Here is a 6,966-nt window from a genome sequence, read left to right as displayed (position 1 = left end):
GGACAAATTGTGAACTCTGCAATATTTAACACCAACACACACACACATAATGGCTTAGAGGCCGACTTTGCCTTTTGAGCTACATACTTGGGGCCCTGCACAAGCATCGTAGGGCAGAATTTGACTTTTGAGGCCAGATCCTCAGCCAGTGTAAACTGGTATCACTCCATTGCCTCCAGTGGAGTTATGCTGTTTCACTTGCTGAGGACCTGGCCTTAGCTTTTACATATTTTCATCCTATCACTTGCAAAAGGGTTATTGGGGGAAATGTCAATGGGTCAGCACTAAGGACACACCCAAACACTCTTATGCTCATTTACATATTATTAGGGTTGGACTAGCCATGTTAGGGGTTTAGTGGAAGAGTTACTACTTTTTATTTAAAGGGAGGGAGGGTTTTTATTTGAAAAGTACTAAGTTAGCCTCTGGGCTGATCCCTCCCAGGGTGCTCTCAGCAAATGCTCTGTTTGGCTAACATTTCAGTCTGTCAAAGAAATATTTAAAGCAGGTACAAGTGCCTTTTTTTGCAATTATAGGACTTAAAATGCCTTCTTTTCCATACTTCAACTTGCCTGAGTTTTGAGACTAGATTTTCCAAAGCGCGGTGCTGCCAGACCACGGCATAATGTGGCCGGGTTTTGGGAAGTGCACAGAGCACCCCGGAGCTCCCCAGACCAGCAATGGAAACAGGTGGGTGCTGAGCACTTTGGAAAATCTGACCCATAGCCAGAAATAATGAAATTGACGTGTCTGAAAAAGATTTGATTTGGTCAGGACCCAGTGCTACAAATCCCTACTCCCAGGGATAAGCAATAGACACACAAGAAGGCCCCCAGCAGCTAACAGGACTGGTCGTGGGAGTAAAGATTACTCATGTAAATCAGTCTTTGCAGCACTGGATCCTAAATGATCAGTATTTAAAGCTGTGTTTTATGCATATGCAAAACAGCATTTTCTATTAACTTTTTAATACACCAAGATCCAGCAATACATTTAGTGTATGAGAGGATATCTGAGGCATTGAACACTTAAGATCAACATAGTGGCATTTATTCAGGGATTATACATTCAAATAAAAATAACTGGAGCATTTCAGCATTCAAGCTGTTTTAGAAAACTTAGGAAATTAAATCAGAACATTACAGTAAGGTTACTTATGAGATTTCAACTACATGAAAGCCAAGACATTCATGTTTTATAATCCTCTCAGAAATCATTATTTGGGCACATCACACATGGAGAAAGCATCGGACATGCTTTTATACACACTGTCATAAATATAAAGGGAAGGGTAACCACCTTTCTGTATACAGTGCTATAAAAATCCCTCCTGGCCAGAGGCAAAGTCCTTTTACCTGTAAAGGGTTAAGAAGCTCAGGTAACCAGGCACCTGACCCAAAATGACCAATGAGGGGACAAGATACTTTCAGTTCTGAGAGTGTGGGGGGGAGGCTTTTGTCTGTCTGTGTGATACCTTTGCTGGGAACAGATCAAGGATGCAAGCCCTCCAATTCCTGTAAAGTTAGTAAGTAATCTAGCTAGAAAATGCGATAGGTTTGCTTTGTTTGGGCTTGCGAAATTCGCTGTGCTGGAGGGAATGTATATTCCTGTTTTTGTGTCTTTTTGTAACTTAAGGTTTTGCCTAGAGGGATTCTCTATGTTTTGAATCTGACTGCCTGTAACATTATCTTCCATTCTGATCTTAGAGTTGTTCTCTTATCTTTTTTTGTTCTTCTAATAAAGTTCTGGTTTAAGAATCTGACTGGGTTTTTTGGGTCTTAAAAATCCAAGGCTGGTTTGTGCTCATCTTGTTTATTCTCAAGCCTCCCCAGGAAAGGGGGTGTAAGGGCTTGGGGAGATATTTTGGGGAAATAGGAACTCCAAGCGGTCCTTTCCCTGATTGTTTGTTAAATCACTTGATGGTGGCAGCGTTTACCTAATCCAAGGGCAAAGACTTTGTGTCTTGGGGAAGTTTTAACCTAAACTGGTAGAAATAATCTTAGGGTTCTTTCATGCGGGTCTCCGCAGCTGTACCCTAGAGTTCAGAGTGGGGAAGGAACCCTGACATACACTATTTGCTTTTTCTCCCAGGTGAAAGCACCCGGAGCAACTTCGCATTATCTGGCAAGGGAAATAATTAGGAGACTAATGGACTGAAAAGCTGTCCTAGAAACAAAAGCATCCCAGCAGGGAGCATGCTGAATAGTGGAGGAGCAGTGCCCTATTGCAAGAGGCCAGCTCTGTGCTTAGATACGCATGCACAACTCCCAGTGAAAGCAGCAGGCCTGGTGCGCATGTATCTGGGGATGGACTCTGCCCAAGTTCAACTTGCTCGACGCAGAGTTCATCAGCAATTGGTATTAAAGCAAGTTTCAAAAAAGACTCCCAAATTGCATTTCTACTTTGCAACTGATGAGGTCACCCATAAACCGACCTCTGAGAAAGAAGCTCCAAGCTCTGCAGAGCTCGAATCAAAATCCAAACTTCCCCAACATTCGGGGAAAACGGGTTTGCAGGTTGGTTCAGGCACGTCCCTTACATTACGACATAAGAAGAAAATATCCCATATCAGAGTGGGCACCGAGTACCAGCTGCTGTTGGAGCAGTTACTCTGAGCATTTAAAATCTCCATCACAATGTTGCATTGACAGTTTTTTTAATTCACACCGATTATAATATTTTGCACTTCTACCCACACCCTTCATCAGAGGATCTTAACGAGTCATCACCATTCATAAGACACCCATTAGAGAGCACTTTACACGGCTTGAAGAAGGTCATTACACTTCCCCAACAGAAGTGGCAAAAACATTGGACTCCCTGGCTGTCAGGAGCTTTTTGACAAAAGGACACAGAGAAATCTAGCAGGGCAGCTAGGGTCCCAGGATTTCATAGTTTAATCAGCCTGGGCAAAGCCATGTATGCTGAAACTTGATGTGATGCCAGGTTTACTTTTAAGTGTAATTCCAGCAGGAATGAACATTGAAGCACACGGCACCTTAGAGATAAGGGATATAGTGAGTTCACTTCACCCACTCATGAAATGCAGCTATCCTGAGGGTGGAAGACAGCAGCAAAGAATTCAATGCAACTCTGACTGAAACCAGAAGACGAAGGCGCTATGTTGCACATAGCAACACTAGACAGCAGGTGACGAAGTACAGGAAAGAGGGCTTGGGCGTGATAGCAGAGAGCACAGATTGCCGCACAATCAAGAAGGGCCAGTAATGACAGCTGGGGGTGAAATCACAAACATAGTATGAAGCCTTGTGCTGGGTAGGGGTGTATTTTATGCATCTTCCTCAGCAGCGGCGCTTTCTTTCCTCCTCACGCTTTGGCCCTGCTTGAATGACTTCCCCTGCCAATGACGTACTTGGAATCTGTGTCCAACTGAAACTACAGGGGGAATTTAGGGAGGCAGGACAATGGAGTTAACATGGCTGTGGGATCTTTACCACTAATTTATGCCTCATCCCAAAGGTCTCACCCATAGCCACACTCTATAGGGCCCATAACATGGTGCTGGGTTGTCTGTCTGACACCTACTGTATTGCCACAGAATTTGCTGCATCATGGGGGTCTCCTGTCCAAACAGAGTCAGGCCTGACGCTGCTTCGCTTGTAAAACCTGACAGGATCGTAGACAGGGGGATTTTGCTACAGCTGTAGTTAAAGCCAACACATTCTCCAGAGCTCTCCTCGGGCTGTTCATTTAGTCATCTCACTTCTTCTCAACTGCAGGTGTTATCTGATCACGGCTGATGGGACTAGTCGTTATCAAGGCAAGGCTCACCCTCCAGGAGCCACGGACGACCTTGTCTACAGAATGCCAGGTCAGCAGGGCCAGGAACTAGACAGCCAATTAGGAGCAGCCCAAATTTCTGCTCAACATCCTTACAGAAACAGGAACTTCCCAGCAATTCGGTTCCTCTTCCTCATTTGTTACTTCTGCTCTCTGGGGTTTCCATAGACTCAAGTAAGTGGGTATGTTACAACGTACATAAGTGCCATTCAGACCAGAGGGCTCACGGCCAGTGAGATGTAACAGACAGATACATGTAACAGGCTGGACCAATGTCTGGAGGTGAGAGAGAAAAGCATCTGACGTGTGACAGGCGAGAAGTTCACTCTCTACTATTGCAGATGCAGTTACAAGTGCTCCTAGGCCACTAGGCCCTATACGCAGAGACACAAGGAAACACTTTGCAGACCAGCCCAGCTCTGATTACTTTTCTGAAGATTCATGATTATTAAGCCAAATCCTGAGTTATTTGCTCAGACCGAAATGTGAAAAATGAATGAGAATTTTGCCTGAGCAAGGACTGAAACAGAACCTTGCATTTGGCCCCTTATTATTTAGTTGTAGATTGAGTTCTGGAGAAAAGACTGTCATCTTTGTTACCTGCCTGTGCACAATCTAGCACAATGGGGACCTGACCCTCGACTGGGGATCCTAGTAATAAATAAGAAGACAGGTAAGATGCTGCTGCCCTGGAGTACTCCCATTTACCATCAGTATCGGTAAGTGGAATAAAAAGCAAGCTCCCTTTTCTGGATTTGCGGTGACTGCAACAAAGGGTGAATGTTTTCATCTGAGCCACTCCCACCCTCAAGCACAAAACAAGAAGTGAGCACTGGTAGCTAAGCCATGGCTGGCTGGCTTGACACGCGACTAACTCAACAGGTCTAAACAACACCCCCTCTGCTACCCCGAAAATCAGTATATTCCGCTCAGGGGTTGAGTGCCTTTGAAATCTCTTTCCCACATCTTGTTTAAGGAAAAACAAGGAAGATTATGAACACACTGAATTTCACCCCTTGAGGACAAACACTGCACCATGCAGCATACCCTACAAACTCTGATGCAAGACACCTGGGTTGTTTCAGATTGATGCTAAAATGGCTCACCAAGTCAATGCGTGCAAGTGATTTTACCGCCCTCATGTCTTCATTCCCCCAGTTGTCAAATGGCAACAATTCCTACTCACCTTGCCAAGTAACTCTGCAACCCTGTTGCTGCGTGTATGCACCAAATTGTTCATTAGAAACAAACTGCCATACCCGATCAGACACACTCATGTACTCCAGAAGCTTGTGTATCCAAATAAAAGTTGCATTTAAAAACCAACACATCTTGGACAGTAGAATTAATGGGCAAACAGGGCCACTGCAGAATCCCAGAGTTAGATGCTTCATGTAACCTCTAGCCCCAAATAGCAGTAGTACTTTAACAGCTGGGAACGGTTTCTAAGTAACTGGCATATAGATCTGATTGAAAAAAGGGAGAAAAAACTGAACAAATTTCAGAAGCTGCATGTCATATGTATTTAAATTCCAAAGCCAAGCATCCATCTGTCCCAACGTACATGTGTGGGATTGTTTTTTCCTGAGAAGGGGCTAAGTCACTGCCTATTAGGAACGGAGATTCCAATAAACTGTCTCACATCAGTAAGGGCAGCAAGCTTAGGTTGTTTAGAAATATTAACTGGTTTATACTTTCTTCTCTTTCACTAATATAAGGCACCCAGCTCCCTGAACCTCCTCTGAGCACATCTACTTTTCTGTTCTTTCTGAACACCCTTCTGCCTGGTAACCTCCGACATCAGGCCATGGCTAATTTCTCACTGGCTGGATAGCATTAATGTGCAGCTTCATTCCTTGGCTGGTTCCCAACAGTGGAATTCAGAGGAGACTTTAGCAGCATTTGAAGTTGATAGTCATTGTTCCTACAAATAAAACTCTCTAAAAGAAACAGGACAAAACCTTTATTTCTAAAAGCCTTTCCGTGTAACAATGATACGTATAAAGTTACAAATGACAGTTTGGCCATGTCAGGGGAGACGCTAGCGCCCATACAGGCAAGGGATGTTTCACACAAAGGGAAATTCCAAGAATATCAGCTATTAAAGTAACAGTCCATAGGAAAGACGCTGGACGAGATAAAGTGGCACTGTCAGCAGATCATTCCCAAAGCAGGCGCGTCTCCAAGAAGTCAGGACAAAGGGTCTGCAAGCTGCAGAGTTAGAGTTGGTTTTGAACAAAGTCTATTAACAAAAATAAACCCCAGCAGTGGCTTCAGTTCTAAGCATCTCTTCTCCACCATTTAAATCGCAGCCCCTGCAGTGTAAGGAGAGACGCACTGAGTTGGAAGCCAACACAGAGCCACAAGGGGCTGCATGGCAGTGCTCCGTGCTGGTTCAGACTCAGAACCACATCTAGCCAATTACCTGGAAAAGGGATTCAATCGGAGGGTCCTCTCCAGTATCTGAGGAAGGGAGAGAGGCCAAAGACAAATCCTCTTATGGAAGACTATAACCATCAAAGCTGGCAAGAGCATATGTGAAAGTAGCTCCATCTTTTTATGTTCATTCTCAAACCTAAAGGTTCAAAGGCAGGCTGAAGTCTTGGCCAAGGTCTCATAGGAGACCACAACATTCAATGTCTGAGCCCATGTCTTCGATATGTAGGACCTTGTGTATATCATGAGTCTGAACCACTTAAGTTACTCTTGAGTTTGCTGCATAATAGTACTTCAGAATCTAAACTTTCAATTGAACAGCTCAGACTTACAAACTGCCTCTTATTTCAATGGAAACATTGATTCTCAAGTCTAATGATACTTGAAATGGTGACATTAACTATTTCACTGCTGTATTTTAGCAGAAGCTTCAAGTTAACATACTTGCCTGCTATTGCTAGTGGCAAAAACCCGGAGGTATTTGTCCAGTAGGGCATATAGTTACTGTTAACGTTTACTAAGGCGTGGAAGGAAGAATTCAAACCCTGCTCCTTCAAATTTGAATCCACTTCTGCTTGAGAGGGGAAAAATGAGACATCTTTTCCACAGTATTGAAGGCTCTAACTGCCGCTTAGGGACCAAAAAAGCGCCAACTGCCACATCCACCAGCTCCCTGCAACGTCTACAGTCATTATGAATCTTCACAACAATCTGCAGCACGCTTGGGAC

Source organism: Dermochelys coriacea, chromosome 8 (assembly GCF_009764565.3).
Source record: "Dermochelys coriacea isolate rDerCor1 chromosome 8, rDerCor1.pri.v4, whole genome shotgun sequence".
NCBI classification, from domain to species: domain Eukaryota; kingdom Metazoa; phylum Chordata; order Testudines; family Dermochelyidae; genus Dermochelys; species Dermochelys coriacea.
Note: the sequence above shows the minus strand (reverse complement) of the source record.